This window comes from Pelophylax lessonae, assembly GCF_965119305.1.
Source record: "Pelophylax lessonae genome assembly, chromosome: 13".
NCBI classification, from domain to species: Eukaryota; Metazoa; Chordata; class Amphibia; order Anura; family Ranidae; genus Pelophylax; species Pelophylax lessonae.
Window position 1 is genome coordinate 151,825,401 of NC_138780.1, and position 17,345 is coordinate 151,842,745.

Consider the following 17,345-nt stretch of genomic DNA (forward strand, 5'->3'; position numbering starts at 1 on the left):
TGTTACAGACGTGAAAGGGTCTGATGAAGCCATGCAGAACATTATTCTGCCTGTAACATCATTTAGCATGACCAGTTTGGTGGTGGGTCACTGATGGTCTGGGGAGCCACATCCATGGCTGGATGCACAGACCTCTACAGGCTAGACAATGGCACCCTGACTGCCATTGGGTATCGGAATGAAATCCTTGGACCCATTGTCAGACCCTACACTGGTGCAGTGGGTCCTGGGTCCTCCTAGTACACGACAATGCCCGGAATCATGTGGCGAGAGTATGCAGCCAGTTCCTGGAGGATGCAGAAATGAATACCATTGAATGGCCCCCACACTCGCCTGACCTAAATCCAATAGAACACCTCTGGGACATTATGTTTCGGTTAATCCGACGCTGCCAGGTTGCACCCCAATCTGTTCAGGAGCTTAGTGATGCTCTGGTCCAGATCTGGGAGTAAATACCCATCTTCTCATTGGGAGCATGCCCCAACGTTGTCAGGCCTGCATACAAGCACGTGGGGGCCATACAAACTACTGAGTACCATTTTGAGTTGCTACAATAAAATCTCAGCAAAATGGACCAGCCTGCTGCATCATTTTTTCACTTTGTTTTTCCGGTCGTCTTTGAATTCAGCCCTCTGTAGGTTGATCATTTTCATTTCCATCAAACAATGTGGCATCTTTTAATACCCTACACATTACCCAGTCCATACTAGTATAGATATCCAGTAAGTTATTTTATTCTTCCCAGTTGAGATCTGATGTGTTTTCAAAGTGTTCCTTTTATTTTTTGAGCAGTGTACAATTAAATATATATATATAGATATATATATATATATATATATATATATATATATATATATATATATATATATAATGTGTTTTTTATTTAGTTTTTTATTGGTTGAAAAAGATAAATTTGTTTCTATTTCCAATCTGACTAACTATGTATCATACCTCTTTAGAATTTGGGTATCCAGAGTCAAATTTTTACTTTATTACTACCAAAAAAGTTTAAAAAATATACAGTATTATTGACATGCACAAATCATTGAGGAGTGGTTCTTTCCTTATTGTACATCTCTGTTCATGGTTTCAATTTAAAGTTAGCCAAAAGGCAAGCAACTTCTGTTATAGGGGGCCGGATTTAAAGAAACTGCAGCTTCAAACATCTATGACGTGTTTCAGTTTCGCCGCGTTCAAATCAATTAACTGGCGCTGCGGCGAATTGGCGAGTAAAACAGCAATAATGAATTCCGCCGTCAGCGGGATTCACTTACGATCGCGGCTTCGCCAATTCGCAAACGTATGTCTTCGTGCTTATAGCAGTTTCACATAGCGATGTGGGCTAGTGGATTAGTGCACACATCACATGTCTGTAATTCATCTCCCTCTGCTGTAGGTTCGAGGCTTACCATCTCCACCTACTTTTTTTATTTTCTTTTTTTGTTTATATTGCTAAAATGTAACGGATTACATCATATATATTGCTAAATAATGTTACACTCAGAAGCGCTTGCAAGCTTACACCATTTTAAGTGTTTTTTTGATCTTGTCTGTGTGTCGAATCGATCTTATGAAGGAAAGTACCAAAGGCAAGTGACCAAACCCCTACCCTACTTCAGGGCAAGATGAAACCTCACAATTTTACCATGGTCTTCTTCCCACATTCCATACAATGTTTAGTTCTTTAGCTATATGTGCTTTTTAGCCTTAACACACTCCATTTTTTCCACCATACAGCTTTATTCTGCACAATAGCTAAGTGCTTTGCAACTTCACTGCAGTTCACAACGTCATGGGTTCAAATCACATCACTACACTTGGGATCTCTTTTCACTCTCATTTTTTTAAACAGTTTTTTTAAACTATCTTGAATTTGGGGGGGGAGGGGGGTGTCCTACCCAAATTTCAAGCACATCAATGGAAACAACACAATTTTGATTTTATGAGTGTGGTCCTAGTTTTATCGAGATGCAATTCTTTACATATTTACCATGGTTCTTACAATTTCTTGACCAATAAACATAGGTGTCTGATATTGGACTCTCTCCATATTTCAACAACACAGACCCTCATAGTCCAACACTACATTTGCCTCACACCTCAACACAACACTGTCACATCCCTACTCTACATTACAACCCCTCACATCACCAGTACAAGCAGCATGCAAAGTGCAAAACTCCGGCCTTGGCAGCTTAATGGGCCATACACTAACAATTTGTCTAGACTTTTTCCTGTAGACTTAACCAAACCATATAATAGAAGCTCAAACCTCAACACTTTCAATTTGGATGCAATCAGGCAGGCCCTTGCACTACATAGAAAATGTCAATCTGAAGGATAAAGTCTTCTCTAAATCTTACAGTGTGGATGGCCCTTTTGTCTGTAGGCACCCACACAAAACAAAAAAACACATGTTCAATTCTAATGTATTTATTTATTTGAGAATGACAGCAGAAGGAGGGATGCAGCAAAAGAATATTGTCACTCTCCAGTCCGTGTGCCTTTACAGCGCCAAACCACGATCTTTGCTCCATGGCTACGGGATTCTGATGTCTTCCACAACTTCCGGCAGAGTTCAGAATCCATTCTGCACCTCTACCAGCTCATAGGGGACAGGCATGGCAAGGTTGCTGGGCAGCTTCCAAGCCACTTTCGAAGTTCCAGGGTGTTCATGTTGGTCATTGGCCATGTGCCTTACCAAATATCCACTGACCACAAAAGAAAATGAGTGGAGTCCATCAAGGTGGGTTTCTACCACCTACACCCGCAAGCAGTACCACTCCTGGAAAAATAAAACAAAGGATAAGACATTTCATAATGAAAATCACATCTTAATGCCTGTTTGCTTCATTCTGAACTTCATTTAATTTCGACATCACGAGTGAAATAACACATTTTATGCCAACTTACACAAACCAGAAATCATTAATGTAAACATTTGAATACACACCTGTGACGCCAGACAGCCCATCACCACAGGCTTCCCATGGTACGTGCCATGATTCCAAGATGTTGATGTTCTGGAAAATTACAACACCATAAGATACCAAGCAGCCGTTCATGTTATCAATAACTACACAGGTGGCATAGACACAAATAAACACCTGCCAGCTCTTCTCAGCCCTTTACACTATTCACAATACCAACATGTTTATGGTTAGAGGTGCATGTTTTTGCTCAAGTAACACAATTTTACCAATGTTGACTACACTTTATCTACAATGGCAAGTGTCATTGGCAGATGATAATCACCCTCTGTCTCCCTGTGAGTGGCACCTCTGCTAACTAGCTAATTAATACACATGCCCTATCTTGACCGGTTACAGTACTTACATGTAAAGTGGCTAGCAACCAGGGTATTCCGGGTGGCCATACCGGCAGCGGTGCTCCGCCGCCTGGGGGCCGCCGGCTGACGGACCTCTGGCTCCCTCTCCTCCGTCAGCTCCCAAGAATCATCCCGGGCAACGCACATGTTGTGCAACACGCAGCACGCCAGGATGATCTTGGAAGCCTTTGTAGGAGAGTACAGGAGTTCACCCCCAGGCCGGGCCAAGCAGAGAAACCGGGACTTGAGAAGACCTATGGTCAACTCAATGATACTCCGGCTTCTCCGCAAGGCCCTGTTGTAATTCCTCTCTGCTGGGCCCTGGGGGTACCTGATTGGAGCCATCAGCCACGTCAGCTGCGGGTAACCAGCATCCCCTGAAAAATAAGAAAAATATACATTAGTTATTCATATCATGTGACTTTAGATGACTCCTCAAAATGGGAGACAATTAGGCATTTTACTAAACAACCTGCTCGTCTGTTTGCAAAAAATCATATGAAACATCTCAACTCTGTCTAACTGCCTAAATCACTAATACAAATGGGAAAAAGGACACACAAAGTGGTGGGTTTCTCTTGCAAGTTCCAACTTGGCCCCTATTTTGTTCCTATTACATTAGCCTAGGTCTTACTTCTGGAATATATCTGCAACTAGAGTGAGGAAACCAATATTGACTCACTTATGCAAAGTACTTTGGGGATATGGCAATACCATTGGAATCATTTGTCGGTTTTCTTTGGGTGGCTAGAGGACACCATTTACACATTGGTTAACCACCTTCATTGGACTCAAAGACAACTTTGCAAATCTTTCTTTTGTGAGCTGCTAAGCTGCTGATCTGGTTGTGTGTGAACAGCCTGACAACTCCTAACACATCCATTTTAGGTAGGCTTTGCTTAAATCAGGGTGTACACCGATGTAGCTTATTCCTATGTCTATGTAATCTTACAGTTTATGTTGTTAAGACAAAATACTTTACCAATAAGCCACCCTTCGGGCATTTGTCCACTTTCAAACACCTCGTACAGAGTACTTGTTCTTAACATACTGGAATCATGGCACGACCCTGGGTGACCAGTGTTGACACTCATGATGCGCTGTTTGGCGTCACACACTAATTGGACGTTCACGGAGTGGTACTGCTTGCGGTTCCGGTATTCACTTTCGTGGCTCCTTGGGGGCCTAATGGCTATGTGGGTGCCATCGATTGCCCCTAGGATTTGCGGCATGTGTGCCCGCCGGTAGAAACCCAACTTGACTTCATTCCACTCATTTTCATTCTGTGGCCAGTGGATAAAATTGGGCACTATATCCACTATGGCATTAATGACCAACATGAACACCCTTGAAACTGTGGGCTGGCTAATGCCCATGATACTTCCCGAAGTGGCTTGGAAGCTGCCACGCCCTAAAATATACAAAGTGGCCAGCAATCTGGCCATGCCGGGCACCGCATGGCCGCGCTGTGTGTCCGGGTCAATTTTCTCTGCTATGAGCTGGTAGAGGTGTAGAATAGTTCCTCGCTCGAGCCGGAACTTCCTCCTGACATCAGAATCCCGCAGCTTGTCCAAATAGATCCTTGGAGCAAAAATGCGTGGCTGGCGAGGTAAGGGCACACGGACTGGAGGTGCTGCTGCTGGAGGTGCTGCTGCTGCTGCTGCTGCAGCTTCCCCACCTTCTGCTGCCTCCTGTGCCAGGGCCTCCTCAAACAAGGCACCAATAAATGCCAGCATTGCACCATCTAATGCGTCTGGGATATCGTCCTCCATTTTGAACGCGCAAATTCGCGAATGCGCAGATATATATAGAAACGGCCGCTAATTATCACACCTGTGAGCCAGCTATAAAAGGAGCACATGGCCAATATGGCTGCTGGATGTTATAGATCGATGTTTCTTATGTGCTAGCAAGACCCTGTGACCCACAACCTACATTATCTGGAGGTAAGACAATTGTATCTCTCTCTCCCAAAAAAAAGGAAGGAGACAATTTGTACTTATCTTGGGTGTGCTTAAGTTGTCTATGGTGAATCCCCTCCAACCCACAATAGCTTGGGAACCCCTCAAGTGTCTTTTAATCATTGGCAGTTGGCCCCATGTGCATGTGGTTTGGACATGTGTTTTCTCATGTTTGTTAAAGGTGTGCAGTCTAGATTTGGCATCTAAACCTGCCCCCTTACCTTCCCAGCTTCCAAAGACACCATTTTTGCTTTCCTGATAACTGTAATTTATTATGTGCACGTATGTAGGTCATGCGATTTCTCATGTATGTTTAATGTTTGCAGCCTCCTTTTGCCTATAAAGGATTACACCACCACCACCACCACCACTGTGTTTGTGCCATTAGGTAAGTGTTTGGAGGGCCTCGTGTGATTTGTACCCCTATGCGTTTTCTTATGTTTTTTTTTTTTCCATTTCTTTGCAGCCTCTTCTGCTCTTTGCCACCACCACCACCACCACCACCACCACCACTGTGTTTGTGCCATTAGGTAAGTGTTTGGAGGGCCTCGTGTGATTTGTACCCCTATGCGTTTTCTTATGTGTTTTTTTTTTCCATTTCTTTGCAGCCTCTTCTGCTCTTTGCCACCACCACCACCACCACCACCACCACCACTGTGTTTGTGCCATTAGGTAAGTGTTTGGAGGGCCTCGTGTGATTTGTACCCCTATGCGTTTTCTTATGTGTTTTTTTTTCCCATTTCTTTGCAGCCTCTTCTGCTCTTTGCCACCACCACCACCACCACCACCACCACCACTGTGTTTGTGCCATTAGGTAAGTGTTTGGAGGGCCTCGTGTGATTTGTACCCCTATGCGTTTTCTTATGTTTTTTTTTTTTCCATTTCTTTGCAGCCTCTTCTGCTCTTTGCCACCACCACCACCACCACCACCACCACCACCACTGTGTTTGTGCCATTAGGTAAGTGTTTGGAGGGCCTCGTGTGATTTGTACCCCTATGCGTTTTCTTATGTGTTTTTTTTTTCCATTTCTTTGCAGCCTCTTCTGCTCTTTGCCACCACCACCACCACCACCACTGTGTTTGTGCCATTAGGTAAGTGTTTGGAGGGCCTCGTGTGATTTGTACCCCTATGCGTTTTCTTATGTGTTTTTTTTTTCCATTTCTTTGCAGCCTCTTCTGCTCTTTGCCACCACCACCACCACCACCACCACCACCACCACCACTGTGTTTGTGCCATTAGGTAAGTGTTTGGAGGGCCTCGTGTGATTTGTACCCATATGCGTTTTCTTATGTGTTTTTTTTTTTTCTTTTCTTTGCAGCCTCTTCTGCTCTTTGCCCACTACTACCACCACCACCACCACCAAGTCTGTTTGTGCCATTAGGTAAGTGTGTTCTGTAACTGTTCACTAATTATACTGTATATGAAGAGCAATCTGCAAATCCTGTTTTTTCTGTTTTCTCTTTTGTCATTTCAGATTTAGGAGTTTGGGGCTCTTTGCTGCTGCTGGACAGCCAGATTCTCTGCCCACCTCGTGCTCCCATGGCCCCACCCACTGGAAGGATGAGAAGGGGCAGGGTGGCCAGGGGGGCCAGGGGGGCCAGGGGGGGCAGGGGGGGCAGGGGGGGCAGGGTGGGCAGATCGTCTGGCTCTGGTGTGAGGGAGGCTCCAGCTGTATCCATGAGGGAGTCCACCATCCCCATCCCGGAGGAGGAAGCCGGGGGAGGTGTTAACACACCAAGTGGACAAGCTGGCTCTTCTGACAGTAGTCCTGGAGCGGGTCCGTCCACCAGAGTCAGCTTGTCCACATTACCCCGGCTTCCCCGTTTCACCCACAATCAGTGCTGTGCCCTGGTCCACGCCTATATGGCCAGATATCAGGCGATACATGGGACCAGGGCCGCGTCTTACTCAGTAACAGAGAAGAACAGATTGTGGGATGAAATCCGGGATGCTGTAAATGCACTGGGTGAAGCACCTCGCCACCGTGACAGTGTGCGGAAGAAGGTCAACGACATCTGTGGGTCCGTTCGGAAGAAGCTAATTGCATGGGCTGCGGAGGGTCTTTATGACCGTCAAGGTCGGCTGGATGAACGTGCACGAAGTTCTCTCTGGGATTATCAATTACCTTTCTTGAACATCATAGGACCCGATACCATCTTTCCCAGAGAGGACTTAGATTCGGATGCTTTGCACCGAGGTAGGATATTATCTTGGATGTCAATTGTGTGAGTTGTTTGGAAAAGATTAACTACTATCCTATGTGTGACATTAAGAGAATGTGATACTTGCCCTTCCAATTGTCCTTTTTTTGTTTTCCCCAACCTGCAATTTGTTCATCTGTAGCACGGATCTCAGCCCCTCCACAGCCCATGCAGCTTGGCGAACCAGACGGACTCACAGGTGTTGACATCAGTGCTGACCCTCCTCCTGGTAGGTCCAATATCATACTGTGCCAAACAATGTAGATGTTTTTTTTTTCCAAGATAGCTCATATTGCTATGTCCTTTACAGAAGATCCGCAGCAGGGAACACACCCAGTGCAGCTAGGCCTGGAGGAAGGTGTTGGTATGTCTAGTCAAATAATGTTTTTTTGAATCTTATTAACCCCATTAACACACATGTTTTTTCTTAGGAAAGAGTGTTGCCTTTTAGATGTTTACCCTGCAAAACACAGTTGACAGCATTAATGGGTGCCGTCATTAGTAGGCAGACCAAGCCTTCTTAACCTTTGGGAGGGTTTAGCAAGTGTCCTATGAGCCCAGGAAAGCACTTTTGAATGTTTGGCCTCAATGCTTCATTCATGAAGCTAGGAGGGCAATCTGGCCATAATCATTACTGACTAAGGTTATGTACTAAACATGTTTTTTTTTTTTTGTTTTTAAAAGAACATCAGGCCCCTCTTGACGTTGCAGCTGGAGTTGGATCAGGAGCTGGCGACGATTCTGCATCCAGTGCTGTGGTATGTGATATAAGGGAACAAGGTGCACATGTAACATTTCAATGGTAGCATTGATTTTGGACTAGATGTGGCTTACATTGTGTGTGTTAAATTAGTGCTATGACATTCTGACGATGCACCAGCACAACAAGAGTTCTATCTTGAACATCAGGGAATTATGTTATAATTTGGTGTGCCACTAATGTTCCAAAAACATCCAGGATCTTTAAAGTCCGGCCCGTCTTTGATTTTCCAGGTCCAAATTCATGGGTATCATTTGGTTGGGTTGTCCTGTAGCCGATTGATGGCAAGATTTTAGACAACATACGTAGATGTATAAAGTCATTGGTGTAGTAACAGATTTACCAAAAGCATAAACAACCTACCACACCAGGGTTAATTGGGAACACCTTCATGTTGAATCTTTTTTGCCTTTGTCATATTAGTCACACCAATATAATATGTACCCATTATCAGAAGTGTTGCTAGCTTGGATAATCTTACAATGAACAAGTACTCATTAGAAGCACATCAAACTTTTCAACGTTCTGCTTGGGGTGTTAAGTTGTCAAACTAATCTGAAATATTTAGTCATGATGTTTGATAATGATTTGGTCTATTTCTTCTGCTTTCAGGTAGCCTTAGATGCAGAGGGATTGTCACCTACCCAACTTCGTCCATCTATGCTGGATGTAGCCGAGAGGCTGCTTGATGAGTATCAGGTCCAAAATGAGTTAAGGAGGCGTACTCAGCAATCTACTGAGGCAGTACGTCTGCTCGGGCTCATACAGGAATCTGTAGCAACAATGGTACAGGTTCACCAGGATATGTTACAGGTTCAACAGGATATGCGTAACAGCTTGGTAAGTTTAGCAGACCAGCATCAACGGGATCGGCAAAGTGTTGACACTCAGGTGCTGGCCACACGCCAATGCCTGTTTGGATCTGAAGATGCCCCATTGGCAGAGCCCTCCCAAACATCTCACTCACCTGCCACTGCAGGTTGTGGTAGTGGGAGGGTAATGCCAGTGTTGGCCACTTGTCAGGCAGCTGGGGATGGGACAATTCCTCCTGTAGCCACTCCTAGCACTTCACACTCCGTTCGGACTCCCACACCCCTCAATGAGCAATCCTCCTGCACAACCTCAATGCGCACTGGTTCCACAGTACCCCTTCCACCTGACTACATTCCCTCCACACCTTTATCACTTCACTCCTCCCCAGGCCGTTCTTCTTTTTTGTCACCAATGCGACATGTCGTTTGCCCCCGCACCGTGGACCACAACAAACAATCAACCACCACTCCCCACACATCTTCACAACCCTTGCACCACCAGCAGCATCAAATAGCCTTGGAGCAGCAACGATCCCATCTCATGGTAATGGCACACGTTGCCCAAATGCTTAGGCTGACCCCAGAGCAGATGACACTATTGGCCGAACATCTTCTGTCTGGGACATTTCCAACGTTCAACACCCTGCATCATCAGCAGCCTCAGACAGAAGATATGATCCTAATGGGCCACTTGAGCACAACTCTACAGTTAACCCCAGACCAGATGGAACTCTTGGCACACCATTTGATGGCAGGAAACTTAACAGTGCTCACCACACTGCTTCAGGCACGACCACCAACTTGATTTTTTGTTTTTTTGTTTAATTTGGTTTAGTTTTGTTAATGATTTACATTGGCCAATTTTTTGGGCCATTTTTTTTTTTAATTTGAGGGTGGCACAATATGATTTATTATAGTGCTTCTTTTGGGGATGAAATAAAATTTTATGCAAAATGATTAGTTTGTGTTTGCTCTTTGGTTTTTTAGGAGTGTTGGTGGCCAAGTAATGGCCCTGGTTAATGTAGGCATTTATACACACGTGCTTCTCTATCTCCAAACATATGATTTCATGTAAATTTAGATAACTCAATGTTCACATAACGACCCAAGAAAAGGTCTCCCTTCAAATGTAGCTTCAAAACAAGTCTCAAGGCTAACATAAACCAAAGCCAACATACTAACAATTACAGACCACACCACTGTAAACAAATACAACACAAAAGACATTCGATGTGTACACCAAAAAGAAAACTTGGGTAATAAAATAAATGTTTTAATAACACATGTGGGTGTCTACCAACTGTAGCGTACAAAAAATATATTACAATATATAATAGAATGAACTAAATTGCCAATGTAACATTTGTGTTGCAAAGAGCAACATACTTAAATTTAATTTAGATAAACATTTTAAACATTTTTTATGTTTTGACATCATTTTTTGGAAGGTTTTCACAAAAACAATTCTTTTTTGTAAACATTTGTGGTTTTGTCGGTTGCCATAAAAACAACAAGGCTTTTTTGTAAACATTTGTGGTTTTTTCCGTTGCCATAAAAACAACAAGGCTTATTTGTAAACATTTGTGGTTTTGTCGGTTGCCATAAAAACAACAAGGCTTTTTTGTAAACATTTGTGGTTTTGTCGGTTGCCATAAAAACAACAAGGCTTTTTTGTAAACATTTTTGGTTTAGTTTGTTACCAAAAACAACAAGGCTTTTTTGTAAACATTTGTGGTTTAGTTTGTTACCAAAAACAACAAGACTTTTTTGTAAACATTTGTGGTTTTGTCGGTTGCCATAAAAACAACAAGGCTTTTTTGTAAACATTTTTGGTTTAGTTTGTTACCAAAAACAACAAGGCTTTTTTGTAAACATTTGTGGTTTTGTCGGTTGCCATAAAAACAACAAGGCTTTTTTGTAAACATTTGTGGTTTTTTCCGTTGCCATAAAAACAACAAGGCTTATTTGTAAACATTTGTGGTTTTGTCGGTTGCCATAAAAACAACAAGGCTTTTTTGTAAACATTTTTGGTTTAGTTTGTTACCAAAAACAACAAGGCTTTTTTGTAAACATTTTTTTTTTTGGTTGCCAAAAACAAGGCTTTTTTGTTTTTTTTTTTTTTTTTGGGTCCCAAAAAAAGGGTTTTTTTAAAATTTTTATATTTTTTTTGGTTGCCAAAAACGATGGTTTTTTTAATTTTTTTTTTTTTTGGTCCCAAAAAAAAGGGTTTTTAATTTTTTAATTTTTTTGTTTCCCAAAAACGAGGGTTTTTTAATTTTTTTTTTGGTCCCAAAAAAAAGGGTTTTTAATTTTTTAATTTTTTTGTTTCCCAAAAACGAGGGTTTTTTAATTTATTTTTTTTTTTTGGTCCCAAAAAAAAGGGTTTTTAATTTTTTAATTTTTTTGTTTCCCAAAAACGAGGGTTTTTTAATTTATTTTTTTTTTTTGGTCCCAAAAAAAAGGGTTTTTAATTTTTTAATTTTTTTGTTTCCCAAAAACGAGGGTTTTTTAATTTTTTTTTTTTTTTGGTCCCAAAAAAAAGGGTTTTTAATTTTTTAATTTTTTTGTTTCCCAAAAACGAGGGTTTTTTAATTTTTTTTTTTTTTTTGGTCCCAAAAAAAAGGGTTTTTAATTTTTAAATTTTTTTGTTATATTTTTTTTTCGAATGTCGAAATGTGACAGTTAAAAAACATTGTAAAATTAACCAAACAAATTAAAAAATAAAAACTATAATCTTTTTAAGGGGGAAACATTCCTGACAAATGGCTCCTGAGGGGCTGGATCGGCCCCATAAGTTTCTTCCAAAACCAAGATTCTGTCGATGCACCATGTTATGTATTCCAAAAGGACCTCATAGGTGAGGTGCGTGTGTCCTGGGTAGAAAAAGACATGACAATTAGTTTTATGCAAAATGATCCAAACAACGATTGTAATTAATGTGCCTCAACAAATATGCTTAGGAGTCTATTGGTTGGCTTTTATCAACACTCTGAAGCAAATATGCTAAATTGCTGGTGTAAACCTTAAACTCAAACTTTCACAGCAAATTGTTCAAAAGGTTACATAAGATGGCTTGGAATGTTAGTAGCAGTTTCACCAAAGCTAAGTAAAAGGCTTTTCTTCATGTCAACACAAGCAATCATTTAGAAGAATGTAAGGTGTTTTGGGTTCAATTGGTCAACACGATACATGTGCACACATTTATCTCTATCACCATTGGAGTTTGTGTAGCGTTCTCTCTCCCTCTTACTGTCTATAGATTGAACCTGACACATAGTAGAGACTTACCCTTTGGAATTCGGAGGGCCAGTTGTGGACGGAGCAGATGTGTCTGCTCCCCTGATCTCCTTTCCGCCATCCCAGCTGTGTTAAGAGAGAAGAAAAAGTTTATCAACAAATGGACTCACGCTAACTGTAGGTTAGGCAGTCATGAAAACGCTCTAACACCCACTCATTACCCCTCCACATTTCCCTGAAAGTTTTATTTAGACTTTGATATGGTGGTGATGCAGATTTGTACAGTGCAAGCGTCATTCTACTGGGTGAAGCTTGTAGCGTTAAGGATACGTACTCCCTGCTTTTGTGCTGATTGTGTTTTTCGGATGTTTTTGGTGCCTCAGCCCTGCCTGTTCTAAGTGTTGGAAACATATTTTGGGAGGGCTGTGGAAAACTAATCAGGTTAGACTTACACTCTCTAGGTTTTTGGGGACAAGATAAATAACAATCCTCCTTTTTACATGGCCCCTGTACACACCTCTAGGCACCTCCCTCCTGTTGGTTGACCCCACAGCAGGCAGCTTGCTATGGAGGCACATGAGATGAAGCCAAGCACCCTGTGCCTGTTCAGGCACCTAACTGTGAGCCAGCCTTGCCCCCCTCCCTTCCGATGGTCTCAATGATTAGGAGTGACAGCATCAGGAGGCAATATTGGCATGCTGTCACCTCAGTTAAGGAGGAGGGGGAGTCTGTTCCAGACAAGTATTAGTGCAAAAATGTGGACAGTAAAAAATGGTCCCAGTAAGTCTGAGGGGGAATATGCACACCTATCACTTGGAATACTAATGCATAGAATGCATTCACATAAAGAACCTGCTGCCTTTAGAGGAACTTGAAGCCTGAGCGGGGACATACACAGTTAGCATTTCTCCACTTACTAAGTAGACACATTCCTGGAAAAGCACACAACTTACCATCATCAGTTTTTTTTTGGGCCCCCGAAGTTGATGGCGTGGCTGGCTCGGGAGAAACTGCACAAAAAGAACACAAATTGTGAACTGGAATGTGGTACATTACCGAGGAAGAGTATTTATGAAAGATTGACAAACACACATTTTCAGTGTTGACTAAATCAGGACATGATTAAATTACAATGTCCACAAAAAATTGACAAGTACAAAGCACACCATTTCCAATGTAGAGAAACTAACACCAATTTAGAATAGGGTGGCTTGAGATAACTTACAAAAGATAACATGTCCTGTAAAGCTCCCCAAAACCACCTTGCAAACATGAAGGTTAAGCAAGAGTGTTTCATGACCAACCTTCCTGTCACATATAGCAAAACTACACTTGCTTAGACTCCAACTTAGATTATCCTAGATACACATCATCCTAGCACACACAATTCATGTGAGAATCTAATTTTAGGTACTTACAGACTAGTTCAGGGGAGCCTGGAGTGGGGGAGGATGGGGGAGACCCTACATGGGGGGATGGTGTCCCTTCATGGGGGGATGGCGTCGTATCTCCTAGAAACACAAAGACACAAATACAATCCTTGAACCAAAGCTATTTGATAAAGGCACACAGAAAGTAGTTGGGAAACATTGAAGGTAGTAGTTACTTTGGACTGGGTAAGCAGCAGCCCCTCTTCCCCAGTCCTCCACAACTAACATCCTCAATGTCAGCTGCTACATAACCCCAATGGCAAAATATAGATATTACAGCCCTTAGATTTCCCAGGACACATTGAACACACAAACACATGTAGAATACTTACTTCCCATTTGAGGAGAGCCCAGGTCCTCATCCGCTTGAGACCAATTGGCCTCTTCTTGGGCACCAATGTGTTCCTGGCCCGGATCCAGGCGACTTGGCCCTGCCTGAGGCTCCTCTCTTGCTGAAGTTACATCAACCACAAAAGAAAACAAAACAAACAATCATTCCTCCAAGTTCGACCTAATACACAACACACCAGCACATCCACATTACTTACAGGGGGCCTGAGAAGGCTGAGCCGCAACATCCTGATCACTGGTTTCTAAAATAAAAGAAAAACATTATATATTATTTATGGACACAAATAGGCAGTAACCTCTCATCATGCTAGCACCATACTCAATGCCCCTACAATTCAGAACATAGAAGTGCACTTACACCAATGAGATGCATTGACCATGTTTTAAAACAGGAGGGCACCATGCAAATTAAGCGGGCGCCTAAGGCCTCGCACCTACAGGGGCCTTGCGGCCAGTGGCGGAGCACCAACATTTCGAAGGGCGCAGTCAGGGAAATCTCCCAAGTAAAAGATTGCTTTCAATCCTCGGATCAAAAAGTTGCAGCAGTGTGCTGCAGTCCCTTCACTGCGTCTGCCAGGTGTCTGTTGTCCGCTGACACTTACTCCTCCTTCTCTGCCTGGGGATTGGCCGTCTGATCATGTTATCCTAAGATGTGGAGGAATCGGTAGGTGTGTACCTGCACCAGTAGGAAGTGACTGGCCGGTCAACTCACTCTGCTATCATCATTTGTTGCTCTGGGAGGAGAGCTCCGCCCTGGACCCGGAACATACAGGTAACCAGGCCCAGACTTGATATTTTGCAGGCTGGTCATAGATTTGTTGTGTCCACTATGCAAAGGGGTTGAGTTGCCCAAGGGAAGTTGGAAGAGTCTGAAAATGGTTGGTGGAGGAGGAGGAGAAGAAGGCCCTGGGTGGCTGGGGGACAAGGAGAGGGCCCCTGGGTGTTTTCTAGAGGAGGAAAGATCCACAATGACGCCAGAGTCAATTGCCAAGGAAGAGAGTGGAGCTGAGCAAGTCCTGCCTATCTGACCTGAAAGCCAAACATGGTGTAGATGGAGCCCTTTGCCCTACACAATGACAGCACCAGAGGTGGAAGGTGAGTGGTAGCGGGTCTTTGACATTATAGAGCATATGGACTCTGTCCATTATTGGTAGTTTTGTTTGGAGTTGTCCTTTAGATGTTTAACTGTGTTGCTTTTGACCCGAGCTGTGAGGGACTGAGGTATGACAGCCCACTATGCTGAGACTTATAGTGCCCTAGAATGTTGAGGACTGAGGAATCCTTAGTCCCTAACAGAGGGCACTACAAGTCTTAGCATAGCAGGCAGTATTTCCTCATTCCCCTACAGAGAGGATTACAAGTCCAAGCAGGTAGCCTTCTGCAGTGGGACTTGTTGTGCCCTTGACTGTGGTGGACTGAGGAAGGGAAGTGTAAGAGGGTCTCTGTAAGCTCAGATGTATGGGGGAGCTTTGGGGAACACAGAGTTCCCTTTTACACCAGAGTCCCCAGCTTCCCCCCTCAAATAATGGTTCCCAAACTCTCCTTATATCAGAGTCTTCACACTTCCCTCTTACAGTGTAGTAAGTCTGGAGACTCCGATGTAAAGGGGGCTCTGTAAAATGTGATTAGAGATTAGAAATTTCTAACATTTTTATTTTCTACTTACGATCCACAATTTTCAGCTGCTCAAATGGCTCGCTGCCTCTGATTGCGTATTGGAGTGTGGCCGTCCTCCTCCTCCCCTTCTTCACCAAAAGCACAAGAGGGTGCCGTCCATCCGCTTTGGCTAGAAGCAGAAGAAAAAAAAAAAAACATAAAAAATACGAATGTACATAGTAGTATTAAAGGTTGTGAAGAGACACTTGATGGAGGTAGGAAAGGTAGGAGCGAGAGGGAGGGGGGGGGGGGTGTTGGTATTAGTGTTGTTGCATAGCTAAACACATGTCCACCTACCCAAAAAATTGTAACCTATCTGGTCACATGTAATGTATATTTTTACTTACCGGAGATTTGCTCCACAGCCTTTAGCAGGAGCCTGGGTGAGCGCCTTTTGGCATCACTCCAGGCCCGCTGCAGATCCACTATCTCAGGCAGAAACTGAAATCTCCGCTGCAGCCTCATCCGGAGACGACACATCATCTTGTGCTTTTGGTGAAGATGCGTATAAACTTTATCATACCCCCAGAGGAGGAGGAGCTGTGGAAAGAGCAGTGTATGTTTGAGTCCAAGTATGTCCAAAATAGTACAATCTTCAAATAACATGCTAGGTCGTCTTTGAGATATTGTAGAACAAAGAATTCCATTTCTGGTGATACATATACATCGATGTCCAAATCTACCTCCATGACATAGGTTGCCCCACACTGGTGATTTCCTCTACATGATATAGCCATTTTCTCAATTGGCCTTTCATGACACACCCAGGGCCGCCATCAGGGGGGGACAGGCAGTCACTGTATTTACAACCTTATTGCTGTCCATTTAGCAGGGTGCAAGTAACTTTACACACATGTAGCATAGGTATCAACTTTTGTCACCATGTTAAAAGGACAGCAGTATGGGTAGCATTACAGTGACTGTTATTAGTCCAGGCTCACTAAACTAGCCAATGCTTGGAAAAGCAAGCCATGCAGATTGCTTTTCAGGTCCCTTTTAACACGAGCTGTCTGATTGGGTGTGGCTGTTAATTTTTGACGCAGACCTGATAAGCCCCTCAATTCTCCTTTATGGAGTGTTATATGTAAATGGGATTGCTTCATTTGAGATGCAGATTTAAACTGTGTATGGCCAGGCTGAAGGTACCCAAGTTGATTGGTCGATCACCTGGAGGACAACGTACAACCAGTCTGTCAGATTTTACACACACTTATCGCTAGCATCTCTTGTAGCCACTAGCAATAATCACTGTGTTTTCCTGGCAGGGGCAGCACCAGGAGAACACAATGGGTCCGCAGGAGGGTTTCCCCTGTCTGTGTTGATGGTGGAATCAAGGCAAAATGTTTTTCCTGCAAGCCACGGGACAAACAAAGATAGTTTTTTAATGAATCCATGATTTTGCCAAAATGGAAAAAAAAAGATGTTTGCTTTGTATATTCTTAAGTTTGCTACATAACTAGAACATGTAACAGTGTTATATCATTGCAGGAGATTTCCCTTCACTTCCTGTCTTGGTGTCACCAGGACAGGAAGTGAGGGAATCTCCCGTGGGGATACAGCCAGCAATTCTTTCCTTTTATATATACTATGGACATTATAAGGCAACAA